The following is a 20,806-nucleotide window of genomic DNA, read 5'->3' on the forward strand; positions in this document are numbered from 1 at the left end:
CAGCTCTTACAAGACCCGCTGTGTCAGAAAACACGCAAGCGCGCGCACGCAGAAAAGCCGGGAGGTCAACCATAAAAGAAGGTCAGTTCGTTACCTTGTACGGGGTGGAGGGGGGGGGGTGAAATGTATTGGGGGTGGGGGGATTCAAGGATAGCGCCAGGGAACTCGATGACTACGGAAATGGAAATGGGTGCCCCCTTTTAAATTCTGAGGCGCGGCACGCGTATAACGGTCTATCTCACATGCCCAGAGAGCGCAGGAAATGGCCGCGTCTAGCTGCCTCTAGAACATAAGCGCTGTATCAGGAACAACACAGCAGTAATGAGTGAGCGGCTAATTAATTTGCTTCAACCACAGCGCCGGGTCAGCTGGGTGGAGAAAGTGAGGTCTCGACAGATTTGAGCAGCCCACTCACCGACGGTTGCCAGAATTTCCTAGCATAGGCCCTGCGCAAACGTTGTCTTTCTGTTTGGCTGCTTCGGTACTTCCACATTGTTAATTGGCAAGGGACGAAACTTATATGAGGGAGACAAACAGGCTCTCTCCGGAAACTTCGGGCCGGGGCGGTGCTTACATAACCATCACTGGAACCTCGGGTGCACTTTACGAAGAATATGTCCATCATCTCCCGTGTCGGCAGCGGATGCCCGCCATCTGAATTGGACACGCTGTGAGAGAAAGACAGCTTGTGGAAGCGCAATCGTAGATATCAAGTACTACACCTGACCACTATGGGCGTTTTTCACACGTCCATAGTGGTCACACGTCCAATTTCACACGTCCAATTTGACACGTCCCTGTTAGAGCATGTGCACGGAACCGGCCTCTATGCTGTACCTATGACTTCAGTTTCGCACTACGCCACGTGGTAACACGTGCAAAGAAAGAAGTAGAGTAAAAAAAAGAAACACGGAGACCACCCCGACAAACTTCCAGGACAATGCGAGTGACAGCCGCTCCCGAACGGGTCTTGCTGCTGAAGCCGCTGCACAAAACTCTAAAGACGAATAAAATAAGTAGCATGTCGGGAACCGAGCTCCCGTCGCTGCTGCCAATGCTACTGCATTATACACGGAATCAGGGGTTGGTTTCTTGATTGTGCTCGGCCCGCATAAACGCGCAGTGTCGCGCCACTCCCAATCGCAGCGCGAGCCCGAGGTGTTCGTGTAACTGTAGGGCGGAGCCCCGGAGCCTCGTAAACCTGCACCAATAAACTAAGGGAAGACGAGCGAGAAAGGAGCAAGGAAAGAAAGAAGAAGGAAACAAAGAAGGAACGGAAGAGCACAAACGCCGCATCGCGACAGTCGTAAAGGCGCGGCAACCGCCGCCGCCCTCCTCCTCCTCCGACACGTACGCACCACGCTCGCTCGCACGGCGATCAGCGGTCGTCGGGAGTTTTGGCAGCGAGGCGCGAACGGGGTGGGAATTAGTTAATTCGCCCGGGCCACAAATAAAAGGAGCGAAATAAAAGAGGGAGTAACGGCTTCTCCGCGCGTTCGCCGCCTATCGTGTTTAGCCTGTTTACTCGGCTCGGAGGCGTCGATGTACTCGCCTGTTTCGTCTCGCCGCCAGCGTCTCGCCACTTTGTTCTTCCTTCCGTCGTCTGGCTGCGAGCTTCTTCGCGCGCGCCTTCTAGACGCCCCCGCCCCCCCTCTGTCTCTCTCTCTTAATGGCACGAAGCTGCACCCTGTGCCATCCTAAAACGGTGCAGCGATGACGTGACGAGCGCCCACGTATAGCCAATCACCGGCCGATCCCGCATGGATTGTCACACGCTTGTCTATAGTATGTAGCAGGCCAACGGGCTGTTCGCGTTTCTATTTATTTATATGCATATTAAAGGAGACTTCCGTCACTTAACTGGCATGCACAATACAGTTTCTCGTTTCGAGGACGAGACAAAGCTTAAGAAAGCAAGAAAGAAAGAAAGAAAGAAAGAAAGAAAGAAAGAAAGAAAGAAAGAAAGAAAGAAAGAAGTCTGTCAAACGACACACGCAGAACTAGCAACGATCCATAGTATCCAGCGAGATGTAGACAACACGGACATTTCCGAACACGCCTCCAGTCAAATTCACAGAATGTTTGTGAAGTTCGCAATAAGTAATGAGAGCGTTATCGCAGGCTTGCGGTCCATCAGATATTACTCGAGATATGAGAGCAGAAACCCACGATGTATATCTCCAAGATATGCGTAAGACACTTCCAGAAAAGCTGGCCGACTCATCCTTCCAGCATTGACTCAATATATGCCGCAAAGAAAGTGGTCTTAATTGTGTGCAAAGCTCGCAACCATAAGAATGTGCCAGCCATAAGAACGTGTCATAAGCAAATCTCCGAACAATTTCACCTGGTTCACTCAGAGCGCTCGGGGGGCGCTCTCGCTCTTCGAACTATAGAGCGCGACCAAAGGCCGGCAGGATCTCGACCACGTGGTTACTTCCATTGCCCTGGGAGCAGCTGAACGTTCGGCTGGGGCAGACTTTCTCTGGCTCCAGTCACGAGGGGTGCCCGCGTTGCTGCAAACACAGTTGGAGCGCGCAACCAGTCGAGAAAGAGAGGAATATTTAATGATAGGAACAACGGAGAGCTCTGCTGCGGCAGAATGTACCGAACTAGGACCGAATTTCGCTTACCATGTACTGCCCCGAGTAGGAGGCCCCGCGTATACACACAGCAACCCGCCGTACTTTGCGTGTTGGTCAATGTCAGTTCTAGTGGCGGTAAGGTAAGTAGACTGAAGAACAAATTAATAGAAATAGGGCCAAGGACGCAACTAATTTTATTACCGGAAATCGCACGCATAGCACAAACAGCTTGGATCTGCAGATCCACAGAGAGCAGAGTATCATCAGTATATACTCCACAAACTGTCCCAGAGTCGTACCTAGAAACTGAAACTCGATCTTGGATTACGAGACATGAGGTAACGCATGTGTCACCGCTCACGTTGGCAAAAAAAGTGTTTCGATTGGCTCCTGTGCAATTGTATCACGGATTCTTTCGAAAATGCGATTGTGCATAATTACGGGGGAAGAGGAAACACCGATCTCAACTGAACGACGAAATTCGGTTACAAAATCAAACGTTGTGGTCATATCAGCCATCATCGCCTTGACTGGCCGCCGCGAGAGCAACCTACCCCCCTCCCCTTCAACAATCGCTCTCAGTACAAGCGAAATTGCGGATTTGGCCTATGATTGTGGCTTACGTCAGAGCCGCAGCTATGACGCAACACTGCACGCATTTCGCGTGATCGCGGAGGGCAGATGCAGCCGAACAAATGAAGACTGGAGAAAGAGTGTAAAAGAAAGAGGCGAGGGAGGGAGGATTATGAGCGGCCGATATCCAATTAAGGAGATGCACCGATGGGAGACTGCTCCCTCTCCGCACCCCGTTTATTGGCGCCCTTCCTCCCACGGCCCGCCTCGCTTGGCCTTCACTCCGTTCGCCATTTCATATCCAGCAGTGGCGAAAACGTGCGAACGAACTCGCTGTCTTACGACTGTCGTAAACGGGACTCTCAGGGAGCGCGAGCGAACGAGTTGCGCCACGGGCTCCTATACGGGGAGGGCACGAGATATTAATTACGTGATGGCCGTACGGGGCTATTGGCAGGGAACTCGTAGGTGCGTCATTTCGTTTTACTGTCTCCCCCATCTAGCTGCGCAGAGAGCAACGAAAACAAAACAATCCGCTGGATGATCATAGGCGTCGGCCGACGTGGCAAGGCTTGCGCCTGCGTCCACTCAAAAAAGGGTGTGTTCCAAGAAGACACGAAATGAATAATCCTTTTGATTCTTCTCAGAGGACAGTGAGCGTATCGAGTGCTACGTCCTGCTAAGCCAACAGAATGGTACTGCGGTGGCGGGATCTGCTGTTCATCGACTAAGTCACACCTATATTATCAAGAAGAGGAAGCCCTATGATAAACACACATAACTTGAGCCAACAATTTAAAAATGAAAGCCGCGCGTCGGAAGCGATTTGCACCAAAGGCATACTATTCGCAGTAGCCTATAGAAACAGAATTTTTTTTCCCCATAACTCACTAATTAATGAAGTCTAATCACCCAACCTTTAATTCTTCGCTGAAGACCCCAAGTATGACGAAGCTTTGTAGAGCACCTTCAAAAGCAGCGATCGAGTTGTTTTCTTTACGATACCTCTCACGTAGTCCCTTTTTCCCAGGTTGCAAAGAGAGCCGGCGAAATATTAAAAAATCCACGTGACGGAGCGCTTGCGCAGTGTTATCGTGCTGCTCTCAAGCGTGCGTTCAGTGAACAAGATCGGCTCCCGTCGGATGACGGCGAAAATGCATGCCGCTGGCCGAGCGCTGCCGATGTTGATATAAAGAACGCCCGGCCGCTTCCTCCTCGCCAGTCCCGATGCAGCCGACCTTTTGTTCACCGTGCGCACGCTTGCGAGCAGCGCAATACCACTGCGCAAGCGCACCGTCACGTGGCTTATTTCATACTTCGCGGGCTCTCTTTGCAACCCGGAAAAAAGGACTACGTGAGAGGTATCGTAAAGGAATCAACTCCATCGGAGGTTTCTGAAGGTGCTCTACAAATCTGCGCATCATACTTCGGGTCCTCAATCAAGAATTAAAAAGTTGGGTACATAAATTTAGTTAATTAGTGAGTTATGGGGAAAGAAAAATACGTCTGAGTTACTATAGGCTATTGTGAATAGTATGCGCTCAGTTCAATTCGCTCTGGACGCGCCTTTCATATTTAAATTCTTGGCTCAAGTTGTGTGGGACACCCTATATATAGCTACTTGCTATTAAAACTACAGTGGAGACACGCAAGGTGGTGCACCAAGAGCTCCAGCCCACGGCTTGGAAAATGGGTGCAATATGAAAAATGCTCGTGTACTTTAGGTGCACGTTAAATAAACCCCAGGTGGTAAAAATTAATCCGGAGTCTCCCCTCTACGACATGTCTCATAATCAGATCGTGGTTCTGGCACGTAAAACCTACAGAATTTAATTTCATGTTGAATGGTCTGGCACATCTTGATCGTTTTCTCGCGCACGGTCGCCTTTTTCAAGTAGTTTCGTAACAGCTTCTTACGACGGCGTTTCTGATACTAACTAAACGGCAAAGCTTAATCGGCTAAACCTCTGTACTCGGACGACAAACTAGCACTAGCAACATTTAAATGAATGCGACACTAACGGTGGCATTCTTTAGCGCATCACGGCAAGCACCATGCGACAGCGTTCACACGTGGCACATCCCCCTTCGTCCAAAACAAGCTGAAATCTGTTTCCGTTCAGCCGGTGGGCTGGAGGAGAGCACATGACGGCAGCCGTACCTCTCTCCCTCAATGCGATACGCCAGCGTTGACGTGGTTGAGACGACTTGGCCCGTCTACTCCCTCCTGTGGCGCCAGTGCGATTCGCAGTTATAGCCGATTATAGAGATGGGGGCGGCCAAGGAAGCTTTAGAGCAGCTCTAGGAGCAGCGAATTTTTCCCTTTGGAGCAGCTTTGGAGCAGCTTTGGAGCATGAATTGTCCGTTTTGGCGCAGTAAACGCGCGTTCTGGGGCAGCTTGGTAAAAGGGCAATACGAATGAAATACAGACAAACGAAGAAAAGGTGTTCCTTATTTGACTTTGCAGAACACTGCTAGGTTACGGCAGATCGGTTCTGCGGAACCCTGCAAGGCGAGCGAAATTCACGACAGGAAAAAAATGTCATCCACATGACTGCAGCATGAAGCTACAAGAAAACAAATACAGGTTTATCAGAAACCCCCATAACATTAGACACCGGATGCAAGGTAAATATAACTGGTAGCGAAGCTTCCAAATGAATCCATACGTTCAAAACGTGCCGGTTCATAGATCATTCATGGGGCTTAACGCCTTCTGTATGTGAAGGAAACACTTCCGGCGAAAGAAAAAATTATGTGACGCCATATCCGTTAAAAACAGAAGTGACGTCATGTTGTTTTCGAAGGCGCGAAATTCGTTTTGTTGGCCTGCCTTTAGAGCTATATATTCAAATGCCTCGCCATTCAACTTGATGGGCGTTTCGAGTTTCGAGCGCGGAAAGCGATGCAGGAAAAGGCCAGCATTACGGTTGTCAAAATCGCACCCCTGCACAGAACATACTTTCTTTGGAGGCCAACGAAAACTTTAGGTGTAGAGTACTGGTCATATCGTCGGATGCCAAGCTCGGCGAGCGCAGTCGCACGAAAACAACTAAACAATTAGCTGGCGGTCGTAACTCACTACTTTTGACTGAACAGGTCAGAAGCGATGAGGCTACCCGCGTCACAAAATTCAGGCGAATTTCGACAAGCAAAAAAGCACAACGGCTGAGGGGGGCGTATTTCAACAGGTGAGTGAACTTTACGAGCGCGCCTTTCTGCACATTTCAAGAGCTGCATTGCAGTGCGAGTGATAGCGGCGTCAACGCTCCCTTAACGATGGGCGCTGAAAAAAAAATGTATTTATTAATATTAATAAAATTAAATAAACTTGTATTTTCTTAACTCGTCACAAATATATAAAATTGACCAGGAATTCTATTTTCGTTGAATACATCTAACAACGTCTCGCTAGAATTTAAAAAAAAACGCTTTTTTCTTTCCCAATGTTTGTTCCCTCCTAACATATTCGTGCTTCAATCGCTGCACCCATAACCACCCTTGCCTGATGTCGGCGACAATTTGTTCTCAACCGCTTTTCGCCCGAATCTTCGCGACCTATTTGGATTGACGTTGCCGGATGTGCCAACTAAATGTGGCCAAGAAAAAATAACCGAAGGCTTTCCGTTCATAGGCTTGTGTTATGCTAGCCGAGCATTTTTGTTTTTCATTGTCAACAAGCAACTAATATTTCATTTTAGTGAACTAACATAGATCACCTTTCCTTATTCAATAAGGTGCCAATGCAAAGGTTGTGGAATGCGTCAAGAAATGGCCGCTAACAGCGTATATAGCGACCTAGGACTTGCGTGGTCTCTTTTTTTACCGACAAGAAAAGAAAAGCAAGAAAAAGGATAGCGCGCGCACACACACACACACACACACACACACACACACACACATAATATATATATATATATATATATATATATATATATATATATACACACAAACACATATAACGTAATAATCTTGCGATGGCTTGGAAAGCAAACCGTTACAAGATAGCGCAACTTCGCGTGCGACAGGGACCGAAGATTAACGCACAAAACTTCTGACGCGACGAGAAAAAGGCGCGGCCGCTGCTTCCTAGTGCCACTGTTTGACGATGTTTGCGTAAAGATAGATGCATTTTTTTGGTGCGCAATATTGTCGTCACGGTCACAGCGTTTTTTCTTCGTTCTTCGTTCACGAATCCTAGGCTGCTTTAAATATCGTTAGCGGTCATTCCCCAACGTCATACACAACCTTTTCATTACCATCAATTCGATTAGGTATACTTATAACTTCAGCTAATTAAACGTACTCGAGCGCAATCAACGTGAACATCGTTGCTGCGAATGCAATTTCGGAGGCTTGTGGTTTCGCCTAACGTTTAATTAAGGCACGAATTTGGCCGCCAAGGTTGACTAAATATGAAACATTAAATCCTTGGCTTGCGTTCTGCGGGGGCGAGAGCCTGATTTTGTCTGGTGTGGCCGGGCAGAAAATAGCGTAGCCTCAATGCAAACTTGACTGACGACTGCGGCTGCCATCGGATGTTTGTGACCAGGATGCGTCATGAAAGCGAGCAGGTCGTCTGTCGGCGTGCCGCACCACCGTCCCGGTAAGCGGACGTGGCGCACGTGCGAGTTAGATTGAGAAAGCCACACGCACGGCGTTCGCACATTAATGTTCGTACATTAAGATGTACCAACATGGCGCAATATCGAGCGCTAAAATGCATAGCGAAACTGATGAACTACACGCTGAGAAGACTGCGCTACCTCGTCCATTCAGCGCGGCTTTCCTTTCCCGACCACCTCGTGAAATTAGCGCCAGTTCAAATCATCTTCGGCTGGTCCGCATACACGCAAACGCGCATATGCTTTTGTCGTAAAACATTAGTAATGCATTGTTTAGCACAAAACGCTTTTTTATTTTCTTGCGGCCTTGTTAAGAGTTATGCCGCCAAACTCACCCACACTCCAAAGATACCGGCGCTGAAACGGATTGTTTAGCCCTGCAATTAGCCAACGCATGTCTACGGGCTGTGTGGTTGCCACTGAACAAGCGCATCCTGCTAACTTTGACAGCTTCACTCGAAATTGGTGCTTCGGCGCAGGTTGGCGCAGCTCGATGGTTTGGCGCAATATGGCTCAATTGGCTCAGCACTTACATCGCTCGGATTAGCACCGTTCATGTGAGCGCGACGTGCCAGAAATCCAATTACCCTTGCACCACTCGCGTAAATACCGCCTACTCCCTCCCCTTCATTTCTTCCTCTCCACATTGTTTTTTTTTTTTTTTCTGCGACCAGTGCCCATTAATCTGACACCTTATTTTCACCAAGAAATCGCACAGACTGTTTCACCGCTAAAAAAAAAACAAAGAAAGAAAATGGAAAGAAGGAAAACACAAGGCGTCGAACTCTGAGTGAATGCGAAACATTTTGTCGGGTATGCTTACAAATACGAACGGCATGTGGAAGGACATGATGTCAAGTATCTTACGCACTGACAAAATTTCTCATTACTTTTGAAGGTCCGCTTCACCTTGAGCGCCCTAGCTATGCAGAGAAAACTACCACATACTACGCAAAGCAGTTTCTCTTACTGATTGAACAATAGGTTTTAATGGCGCAAGGGCCAGTTTTCACCAAAGAGCGCCAAAACCATATCGCCTATGCTAGCGATTTGACGTCTAGGCACGTCATATATATGCAAATACGGAACGAATGGGTTAAAAAGAACTTTAAAAAACGGTAAGAGGAATACTCTTCGGATGGAAATTTCAATACAGCAGCAGTAAAGAAACACAACGCAAAAAGAAAAAAAAAGAACAGAATCCCCAAATTCAATGCTCCATAGCCGGGCTTTCTTTATAGACTTCCATGCGTGCCAAATAATGGGAGATATAATGCAAAATACCACAGTTCGTGTTGCTAGCGCCAAAAGGACCACGGACTATTTGGGCTGTCACTGGCGCTGAATATACTGGCACTTGTCGAAGTAGGTGCGCTCACCTGTCGAGCATAATCAATGTTCCGTCAATTCGCTAAATATGAAACGATATTGAACAAAAGTTTTTACGGAGCACCTCCTAAAATCTCAAGCTTACAGAGGGTGTATATGATCTACCAATGGAGAGATTGCATGAGATGGCGATCATAGTTCTCGCCAAATTTGCCTCGTTTAGATTTAGTGTCGCCGCGAGTTGCACTTTTTGTACAACTTCTCCTATGGCTCCGCACACATATTTTGAACGCACAGCCGCTACCAGAAGCTAGATAAAATGGAAAAAAAGAAAGCGATTTCGTTGAGAACGAAACACAGCTTGAACGAACACGAATGATGTGCAAGCAAGGCTATCGAACACTCACCAAAATCGCAGGTATTGCTCCCCCTTTGCTTGCGTCCGTCTGACGGCGCCAAATGATGGTGCACGGTGTTCTAGAATGGAACGGGTTCACACGAGACGTTCGATCACACGAAGCTAGCAGTCCAACGCACACACAACAAAGGTCCCACAGCGCAGTTCTACACTTTTCTTGTCTTGACCTACCAACGTTCACCAGTCCCGGAAATAAACCACACGGCATAAAGTCCAGACAGCGTCGAATCCAGCTCAACAACGCAAGTATTGCACTCCCATTTCCTTCTACCACGACCCCGACGTTGGCGAGGCGCAAAGCGGCCGGTGTTTGAGACGAGCCAGCTCGACGCTTTCGCGCTGGCGCGTACAGCAAACGTCGACGAGCGCTACCGACGCGGCGCACGCGTCGGCAGGAAACCGGTAATTTGGTTCCCGCGAGACAACCGCCGCTCTCGCTACACGGAAAGGCGTTCACGAGCCACGTCAATCCATAGCGCTCCACACCGGCGGCTCGCAACACATCAGGCGAGAAGCACATAACCTTTCATCAACACAGCCGCTCGCTGCCGGCGCAGCATCCAGTCAAGCAGACGAAAAAGCAGACGACGGCCGCGAGATGCGGACGCCGCAGCAGACGCCGCGCGTGCCGCACGAGAAGGCGCGAGAACCGGAGGGGGAAGAGGATATAACAGACGCCGCCTGCTCGAGCAGCCATGCAGACGACGACGAGCGGGGGAAAGCGTGCGCGCACTGGCGCCGAATATGCGGAGATGAACGCCGCGCGCTGGCGCAGGGCAAACACAATAAGCCCCCCCTTTTTTGAAGCCGCGCGCCAGAGAAAAGCTGACAGGCCTTTCAACGCCGTGAACGCATTCTTTTCTGCTCGCATGTATATGGGAGCGCATCGAACGCGATCGACGAACGGCTCGCTGAGGCTACGCGCGTACATCGCACGTATAGCCTCCTGCTGCGGCGGTGAAGAATTAGACAACGTGGAAAAAGGCTCGCCTTCGGCCTCTCCAGAGGGGTTCCCGGCGTGAGATATTCAGGGGGGCGCGGCAGGTGGCTTCGAAGACGCATCACGCTTTTGTGACGAGCGCTGTTCAAGGGTTAGCGCGGGCGAGGTGTTGATGTTTGCGGGCACCACCACCATTGGACACGACAGCAAGCGCCTCTCGCCAATGGCTTCCGTCCACCTACTTAGAGGGAACGACTCTGAATTGTGCAATGCAAGCCTGAGAGGCGAAAAGTCAATTACCGGGGGAAATACATCCTTTTCCGTTTCGCTGTATATGCTCAGAGGTTGAGTGATGTACAATCAGCAAGAGCGGCGGAGAGAAATTCGTGCGACACATATATTCAGGTAGACTTAGATGACAAGCAGAGACAGTTCAGGCTGCTGGCGATGCAAACAACGGAGTACCGAACGCCATGTATCTGAGGTGACAAAAAGTTCCAATAGGACGCAACAGTCGGTGGCACACGCGACGCGACTGACGTTTTTCTCTTCTTTCTTTCGTTTGTTTCGCAACAGTAGCCCAACCAACGACTAACGTGTATGGCCAAGCTGTGCCAAGCCACTCTGCTAGGCTGCGGAGAAGTGAGTTCATGAAAGCCCAACAGCGCTGGTCGCCTATCCGTCGACACACCGAATGACGCAGTTTATGGGACAGCTAGTACGGACATGAGGAGAAGCGCTGCTGGATGACAGCACATGTGATACAATCGAGACAGATGCACTGTCCATTGCATCTGTACATTCGTGCCACTAGTGCCGTCGTCTACACTATTCGCCGCACCAAATGTAGACCAAGTAGCCAAGCTTAAAGCTCTCGTCAGCAACTGCTTAATCTTTTCTTTTTTTCCGTTTCAATATGCACGTGTCCCAGTCCCCCGAAGTAACACCCATCGACTACCACGTCCCTGCAAAATAAGTTTTTGGTATCAGCCGTTCACAAAGTACGCTAGCTATTTGCATTTGGCTGGCCCTCCATTTTTCTGAGCGGAAAGATTGCGGCCAAGGTTCTATTTATTTTTGTGTAATACTGCAAAGCATGGAAGTCTCTCAGCCAGTTAAGGCCGAAGGCACCGCGTCCGTTAGCGGAGGTCCATGATTGTACGTCCTGATGCACCAAGAACCGGGATGCAATGACGATTAACAAGCTTTAGAGGCCCTATGTAGTCTTTATAATCGGAGTTAAGAAATCATAACAGCAAAGGAAGTACTGCTTCAAGTCTTTATAGTCAGCCATAATATGATGACTGTGAGCCGCATTGTTCATTTCTTCTTTCTTTTCGAGAGAGAGAGAGAGGGAGAGAGAGAGGCTAAACGGAAACTAAATCGCATTAGACTGGTGAAATCTTTTATCGAGACCGCCTAAGCTTATTTGCCAGGTGAAACGTCCCTTACTATGGGAGTAAAGGAAAGCCAAATTTTCGCGTCAGCGAACATCATACCGATACATCCGTTCCGGTGCGCCAGTACGACGTGGCTGATTTCAAAACCTCCTATGTAGTACATTTGAAACGTATTCGTGGAGAGGCAGCGCCGTAAAAAGGACTGGTTGTGTCTGCAGTTTTTTCGAAACGCAAAACGTAATTATTTTCATCGATAAACAAATAACCAGCATCGTGCACCTTCTCTCAAAATTCATGACGTCAGGGGAAAGGAAACGCGGGAAACTGAAAGTGGTGTCGCCGCCGTTCTTTTGTTCTCGCGCCCCTTTTCCGGCTCGCCAAGCTTCCTTCTAATGGTAAGATCAGCCACATCTCGCTATTGTAGAATTGTAATTTACCGAGTAGCCAATTAAGCGGTAGCCCTTTAAGAAGCAGGCGACACATTGAACGTCGTTGTTGAGCTGCACGTTACGGAGACAGAAGCGCCTCGCTAACGCTGGCCTGACCACGAGCCGGCCAAGTATGCGCCGGCAGAAGCTACGGCGCAGGTGCGACCAGACGTGGCGTGTCATAACTTCGCGCACCGCCGGCCAGTTGAAACAAAACCTTCCGCATCACGAGCGAGGAAGGCAGGCGCAAAAACAGTTGCGTGTGCGCGCGGACGGCGCCGGGAGCGGTTGCTCCTCCAGAGTGCTCGCCTCGCCACTAAATCACGCCGCTGAGAAGCAGAAAAAATGCAGCCTCCAACCGTCGCTTAGAATTACTGTTAGGCTAGCGGGACACGCTTGACTGTTGAGGAAAATGAGCACGCACACAGACGGCAAGAGGGGGTGTTCCGTCTCCTTCAGCTTCGTGTTAGTCAAGTTTTTGTAGCGCTGTAATTTCCCTGCACATAAAGCTGAATGCGAGCTAGTTCGTACGAACCAATCGGCGAAAAAAAAAAAAAAAACAGCGCGAAATAGGTATCGACGAGGGAAACACACAGGACAAGTTGCAGTTGGCAGTCTTCACTTGTCTTGTGCTCCTCCCTTATCCGTGTTTTTATTGCACGCAGTTTTTTCACCGATGGTTCTCTCAACAGTTGCAAACACAGTATTTCACACTTAGAATACCAGACACAAGTCTGGTTGGCTAGTGTACATGCGGGTACTGCCATTACGGCTGTTCACACAGCGTGGGAATGACTCATTTGCCTCCATAAGTGGTGTCCAAAAGCCTACGCCTATGTGTCAAGTACGACGTCGCGGGTTTTAAGCTTTTTACTTGTACTTGGATCCTTTTGGCACCGCAAATATTCTTGAACTTCGCTAAATTCACTATCGTGGCTCAATAAAATGCAGTTAACCTTCGCCGATAAACAAATCACTACACCCGTGCAGACAAGGCCAACATCCACGATGTCACGCCAGCGGGCTTAAATTTCACATCGTCTTCGCGGTTTACTCAATAGTTTATTCGTAAATATTAACTACACTGGACTCTAAGGTAACCAAAACAGGAATCTTGCAAGTTTCGAGAACTTTACTCTTCGCGCAAGAAGTTCCCAAGTATGACAAAATACTTTCATATCCACAATAACGTAGTAGCTGCCAGATTGCACCGCGATATTTAAAAAAAAATTTGCATAAAGCTTTGTGTTCGTATTCTTCAGTTATAGAAACGTTTACTTTTTCTCGAAGTAAACCAAAAGAGTTTCCAAAGGAAAATTTCAGTTTAGAGCGATTTACATACGGTTGGTCTTCAGTAGAGGGACTGAATGAGTTCGTTGGTAAACGATCTCAGTTAGCAAATAGCGCAAGAGGCGAACTATTGCCCGTAAAAACAGCGTGATCTTGGTCTTGTTTACGTCCCAGTCACTTACTAAGACGGCCTTCGTTGAGCCTTTCAAGTGCGCGTCAGAAGCACAGGTGCACCACGCCCACGTTGTGTTCGCGTTCGTCAAATTTCCTTCGTCTGTTCGACGTTACGTTACGCCGCGTGCCGCCAATATATATCGGGATTCGTCGGACGCAGCGAAAGCTGCACTCCGGCTCCGCGTGAGGCACGCTCGCCGCTGCGGCCTCCGGTTTGCCGTGGTTCGCCGCGCGTGTCTGCACGAGTGTGTCGGCAGAACGCCACTCGCGCTCGAATGCCACGAGAGAAAAAAAGATAGAAACGCGCCGCGAGCCGTGTCGAAAGAAGAGTCGTGAGACCACCAGCACAACGCCGCTACGGTCCGGAAGAAAAGAGAGAGAGAGAAAGGGATACGCTCGGTCGCGCACCTGCGCGCCGTAGCTATGCGCGTGCATCGCCACGGTCTGGGCGCCTGTGCGCGAATGTAAACGAGTGTTCGTGCCTGCACGCCTACACCGCCCTGGCGCAGACAAACACGGGAGAGGAACGATCGTCGTGCCTTCCCTGCGCCGTCTGTCTGCCGCCACGCCAGCGCCGAAACACCGTCGCGACACGACCGGCGAGGAACGCGCCCCGAGCGCGCCGTCGCAAGCCGCGTAGGCTCGCGAGGTCCAGTCGGAGGTTGAGGTGCGCGCGCGAGATGAGCCGACGTCGCCGAAGGAGGCGCTTCTCTGGTAGAAAGTGAACTCCGTTCGCCGAGCTATGGATTGCTCGAACGGGAGTATCGAAAAGCCGTGTCGGCTTCGACCCCTTCGTTACTGTCGCCGGCGCGTGTCAGTTTGACGCGTCCTTTCCTCTCCTTGTGCGGTATTCATAGCCCCACGGACATTGGTAATTTCGTCGCGTCGTCGCGGCGATGGTAAAGGCTACGCGCGACGCTGTGTCTTCGAGCCACACCGACCCACCCTTCGTTAGACAATGAGCCCTCCTATAGTAAAATTACGAAACAATGGCGTCGAGATCGATCAGGTAGTATAGGAATGACAGAAATCGCACGAATTTGTCCCATATTTGTGAATCTGGCCTTCAGACGTTCTTGTCAACTTGTTTATTTCGCTTTGAATTTCTAAGCCGAAAGCCTTTCTAGGCTCGTGCTGAAGTTTGTGTCAGCAGACCTTACCGCCGGAGTGTCCGCCGAAGCGTCATCACGCTATATGAAGAGAGATTAAACAATGAAAAATTATTTATAATCACAGTTAGTGAATGAAAACGTTAGAGATTGGTAGATGTTAATTATGACCAGTAATGACTAATAATGACTAATAATGACTAACAATGACTACTAATGACTACTAATGACTATAGTATGACTAACATGTCTAACGACGGCTTTCGCCGTTCACCTCTTCAGAGAGATCTTAAGCGACTCCCTAATTCTTTAATGTCTCTAAAGTCTTTAAAGTTTAAAGCCAAGCAACCATATAGATGATTCTACGCACATAAATAACCACTGCAAGTGGTAGTATTCACGAAGCAATGCTCCGTCGGAAAGGGTCGATTTTCAAAGCGCCGAAGTCGTCTGAAGTCAAAAGGACGAACGTTAGGCGAATCCATGTACAACCCACCAATCCCGTACTCACAGCCGTCGCGGACTCTAGAGCCAGATTCCCTCCTTGTGTAACTTTTGCGAGAAACTATGTGCGACCGACCGAGGAGAGGGAGCGCCAGCAATGGGGTAGAGGCCGTTTGCATGTCTACGAGAAAATGGCCGAGCGCGCCCACGCTACCCCTCTCACCGAGACCGCCGCATGCGCGAGTGCGGTGCGCATGCGCGGGGTGCATTCTTCAGCTGCCCGTCAATTGGGGTCGACATCGAAGGTCGCGCACCTGCCGTCTGGCGTGCGCTCCGGTCGTGCGTACACGCACTGCGTGGACGCCGTCGTGCGTGACCCTGGGCGGCCAACCCGCTTCCCGAACGCTTCTTCCGCGGGCGTTCTGCAGTGAAGCCTGCATTCCTGCAATGCGGCTCGGTGGCATCGCAGAACGGGGTGTGCGAATAAAAATGAAAGCGACGATAGATTGCAGGTTTTTACGGCCCAAAACTGCACAGGCGGTTGTGATTACGAACGCCGTGTGGCTTTGACTTTTGACCAGCTGGGGTTCCTTAACCTACACTTGGGTCTAAGTACGTCTTTGCATTTCTGCCCCATCGAAGTGCAGCTGAGATTCGAACGCAGGACCGCGCGCTCAGCAGCCACTGAGTCACCGGGGACGGTGGAGCGTGCGAGATGCGATGGAGAGGAGGCAAGACGTACAGAAGCCACCGTACATAACTCGAACAGGCGTCTAGCACTCACTTGCCTCTCCTGCGAAAGGGTGCCAGAGATTCATGGTTGGTGTGCCTCGATCGTGCGAGCACGATGCATCCGCCTTCAAAAGCATTCGATGTTTGCTTCTGAGAGCCCCGTCTGTTAATATTGAGCCACCAGAGATGTGTCTGCATTGCTCGCGTCAAGTCTAGCGGCGACTGTACGCACCATACAACGCACACACACGCACACATCTCGATGCACGTACAGTGAGGCGACTAGGCCACGAGGTCAGTCTGGAGCTGCAAGCACTGAAACACAATGCAGTGCCAGTGAAAGCACCCCTTCTCTATGCGTCCTGCCAGATTCCGTGTTTGACGAACACTACAGTATTACACATTATATAAATAAAAGGCATACCCTCAATGACACACGGCAAGTTCACAGCCTAACTAGCAACGGCCATGGGTCCACAAGTGGTTCCACTGTTTGAGCTTCAAATATAAATAAATAAATAAATAAATAAATAAATAAATAAATAAATAAATAAATAAATAAATAAATAAATAAATAAATAAGCACTCCATTCTCAGCGTTCCCCATAACCTCCAAGTTTTGAAAGCCTCCGTCTGTACATAGTGTGAACTTCTTTCCTTCTTCCCACCTTTAAGCCCCTCTTCCCTTTCGCCAGTGCAGGGTAGCCAACCGGGCTCAACCCGTTTAATCTCTGTGCTTTTCCCTCATCAGTTTTTTTTTTCTTAGGTTTGTCGTTATCTGTTCCTGTATCTTTTTCTTGCATGCTCCCAGGAGTCAGCTAACAGAGGCAAACACAATGGCTCAACTTCGTCCGCCAAGAGGTACATGCCATTAGGAAACAACGCCGGAAGCAAGGACATTGCATTTTCAATTTCTTGCCTTCCTTACCAACCAAAAATGAGAGAGAGAGAGAGAGAGAGAGAGAGAGAGAGAGAGAGTGTGAGAGTTCACGATGACCTTTAAATCCACGTACTATAAACAGGGCGGTCAACGTTACCGCCATTATTTATTTATTTATTTATTTATTTATTTATTTATTTATTGAGTTTTTATTTAACATTGTAAAGGAGAGAGAGCTCCTCTTATTTCGATGACTACGAACCGGAAAGTCCACAAGCACCCGCTGACAGTTTGCGATGGTTTCTTTGGTCATTATGATTTACCACGATTACTACGCATTGCGGAAAATCTTGAAGCGAAATCGGATCGATTAAGTCAGCCTTACCGAATGCTGGCAACATCTTTTTAGGAAATCTACTCCTTCCAATTTGGGAAAACACGGCATGAGCTTAGATCCACGTTATGTTATTGCACCAGAGCAATTTTATATCGATAAAAAGCAGGAGTACCGTTAGCTAAAGGTAAAATTACTTTTTATAAAGATAATGCGCGCACTGTTTTTCAATCAATCTATACTTTGAGTGGCACACTCCCTAACTACAGCTATGTAGAATTACCAATTCCCATTTAACCGAGAAACAACGTATTACCGTTTTATTTTCCTTATAATAAGCAAGGGTAATTAGAACTATATTATGTCAGGGTTCATAGCCGAGAGAGGGTTTTACAATTCACTCGCGAAGGCTGGCCGAATATCATGTCTAGATAATAACAAAAGAAGATAATGTCATCAACTTAAATTCCGAATGACCAACTTTTACTGCATAACAACATTCCGGCCCAAGAAAATAAAGACGCCGGAGAAATTACCTAAGCTGTAACGACATTAGCGCCAGGTGGTTGGACATTTCATCGACTTTGAACAATCAAACGCCAAAGATTTAGTCGCGTTTGAACGATTTGGATCGGCTATGAGCAATCCCAACGGTTATCCTCATTATGCGATACGTATTGAAAATCAGTTACCCAGGCCAGGCGATTTAGTCAAAGATTTACGCATCAGTTTTCGTAATGTGAATAGTTTTGCGTCTGAGGGCAAGGATCATTACTACACTTTTGCTTTTTCGGCAAAAAGGAATACTGGCAATGCACACAGTGTTACCGCTTTAGTTATCAAAGACTTTGGCCGAGGTGGTAGTCCTATTGAAGAAAAGATTATTAATACTGTGACCTTAACGTTGGTTAACGAGACAAGTAAAGGAAAGTACCAAGTCGAGCTAGATCGACGGCCCATTCGCTTAGAACTCCATCATCGTTTTCTCTATGCCAACATATCATTTTTTTTTTTTTGCTAAGGAAATCGCCATCGAAAGTCCGGTAGCTGCTTCTCAATTTGAGCCGCCCGCGCCAAAGCGGAGGACTTGACGTTATCTCCACGTGATCACCCTCTCTGTCGTTGTTATGTCTTTTGCAGGCTCTTTATTTAGTTCTACATACAAAGCGTACTCTTTGGCGTGCGTTCAGCTTGCGTGAGTCACTCCGTGGGGCTCTGCTTGGGTTCAGGTTGCCAGTTAGGGTTACTCGAGCCTACGCAGCCGGCGCCGGCAGGTTGGCCAACTGCCCACACGCTGGCACCTCAGCCGTCGTCGACAGAGAAAAGCGATGCGGTTCGAAGTGGCGGGTAGCGGCCGCTCTTGGTGAGTCGGAGGAGCTGACGCCACACACAAGAGGTGCCACTGTCGACAGCAGAAGGCGCCGCTCCGATTTTCTGTTTCCGTCTCGCTTACAAAAGCTCTGTTTTCGTTGTGGACGAAAAATCCGTTATTACAGAAGAACACTCTCTCATTATAGCTCGACTTAGTATTTGCCTTCAGTGTCCCTTTAAGCTTGCACGAACATATAGCAAAGCGTACTGGGAAAAAATAAACAGACGAAAATAAGTAATGTTGCTTTGACTGGACTTTTTATTCTTTTCGGTGTACCTGAGACACTGGGATAGAGGGCGTAAACAGACCTACCTCCACAATTTCCTCAAATTAATTTTCGAATTAAAAGATGGCCGAACAAGTAGGCATCGAGAAAGGTGGCGTAATGGAGGGGAGATAAGTGAAAAGAGAATGGTGCAAGGGTCCAGTCCTCGCATACAAATTGAGCTAGACGGCCAGAGACCAGAGACAGTAGGAAGAAGAGATAGAATAGAAAAGAAAAAAAAAAGAATGGCAGTGATAGTTTGAAAGACCTATGCCCTTAGCATTTGTCCTTTTCTTTTTGTTTCTCTGGCTCTCTCGTAATGCTTCCCGGACCCATTCACGTGACCGTTTAGGACGTAGAATAACGTCCGAGGGCGGGCCATTAGCCGGAGCCTTGTCATTAGAGAGATACGCGGCGCCCAGTGCACGCAGCGAAGGCAGGCACACGGCGGCCTATTCTCGTTGCCGTAATATACGAGCAGACGAAGAGGAGCCCGAACGAGCCACCTATGCGAGAGGAACCTGCCAGGAGCGAGCAAAAAAGAGAACGCCGTTTATCTGTTGGCCAAGTGCGCGCGTAGGTGCGTGCGCGGAGGCGAGCATTTATGTGCAGGCGCGTGCTTATGTGCGCGTACATGTGTAGGTGCGCGCGCGCGTGCTTGAGTGTGCGTGCGTGCGCGTGTGAGTGCCCACCTGTCTCGGTCATAGATTCCGACCGAGCGGCTCGCTGGGAAATCGATGCCCGCCGAGAGGTTTCAAGGCAGTACCAAGTACACGCCTGCGTCACTACCGGTGTGCGCCTTAATACAGCGCGATAAGAGGTTTTGCGCACGCAGATGGGGAAGCACTTCGTGGTGCCAGTGTCACAGCGCGGGGGAGGGCGCAGTAACGATGCAAAGAAAACAAATGGCGGAGAAGAACCGAGAACAGTTTAGGTGATTGCGCAGCGGGCACCCCGAATTCACGTCTTCGCGAAAGGCTTACATCACGAATGACAACCGCACGCCGGATGCTCTCGTCGGTCCGTGCTTACACAAGAAAAAAAAAAGAAGGCGAGCACCTGCTCGGGCTGACAGCGCCTTCGCCACCACCTGCGCGGCTATGCAGGCGGCGTACCAGGCGGGCGTCCGATCGCGCGCCATAAATTTACCTCCGCGCACAAAGCGGAAGTCGACAAGCGTGCGGAGATGCCGAATAAAGGTCGGAGTCACGGCCGGCACGCAATGCTGCGAGCTATTGCCTATTTATGACGCGAGCACGGCTTGCGTGATGCAGAAAAGACAGGTAATGTTAAGTGTGTGCTACGGCTGCCACGAATGCGAGCCCATTGTCATCAAAGTGTACACAGCCAGCGGGGGAAAAAAAGCCCGATCGGAATAGCAACGTAGTGGTCTTGTATATGCAGGCGTATTCCAAGGTCGGCCACCTTCCTATATACCCCTGATTGGTCGCAATTTTTATTAAATATGAGGCGACGATTCAGCCTGGCAATAGCATCGTTATTAAAGAGACTCATTTGTTTATGTTGAAAAACAATAGGAATCAAGAAAGAAACTTATAAGAAAGAGAAGGAACCTAGAAACCTCCGATACAGTTCGGAGCAGTGATGGTACGAGTCCGGCGTTCCTATAAAGTCGAAGTACAGTTGCTGTATGCCTCACTCTGCTATAATGTGGACGGCGGTTGAAAGTCTGTTTTCTCGAGCCCTCAGACATGTAAATCATACACCTTGTTTCAAAGGAGTGCGCCGCAGACACAGAGCAATGCCTGCCTTCAGAAAGAACAGATAAATGTATAAGTTGGAGAAACTAGGCGGCCAGGCACCGACGAAAGGCTCAGAACCTTCAGAAGGCACGTGTACATGAACCAGACAAAGTCAAAGGGAGTGGGCACGTCGAGATCTGTAATT

General features: G+C 49.1%; 1 protein-coding gene across 4 annotated transcripts in view; it reads right to left on the reverse strand.

Annotated features, from left to right (window-relative positions):
• The window catches only part of LOC135908902 (uncharacterized), a 636,710-nt gene that overhangs the window by 295,824 nt on the left and 320,080 nt on the right, over positions 1-20,806 (reverse strand). The window contains exon 1 of one of the 4 annotated variants that reach the window (XM_070532482.1): positions 9,520-10,763. The exons of the other annotated variants lie outside the window; for them this stretch is intronic. The gene's annotated coding sequence lies outside the window, so the exon portion shown is untranslated. Of the gene's footprint in view, positions 1-9,519; positions 10,764-20,806 lie in introns of those variants that run through there. 4 annotated transcript variants of the gene reach the window in all.

Source organism: Dermacentor albipictus, chromosome 1 (assembly GCF_038994185.2).
Source record: "Dermacentor albipictus isolate Rhodes 1998 colony chromosome 1, USDA_Dalb.pri_finalv2, whole genome shotgun sequence".
NCBI classification, from domain to species: domain Eukaryota; kingdom Metazoa; phylum Arthropoda; class Arachnida; order Ixodida; family Ixodidae; genus Dermacentor; species Dermacentor albipictus.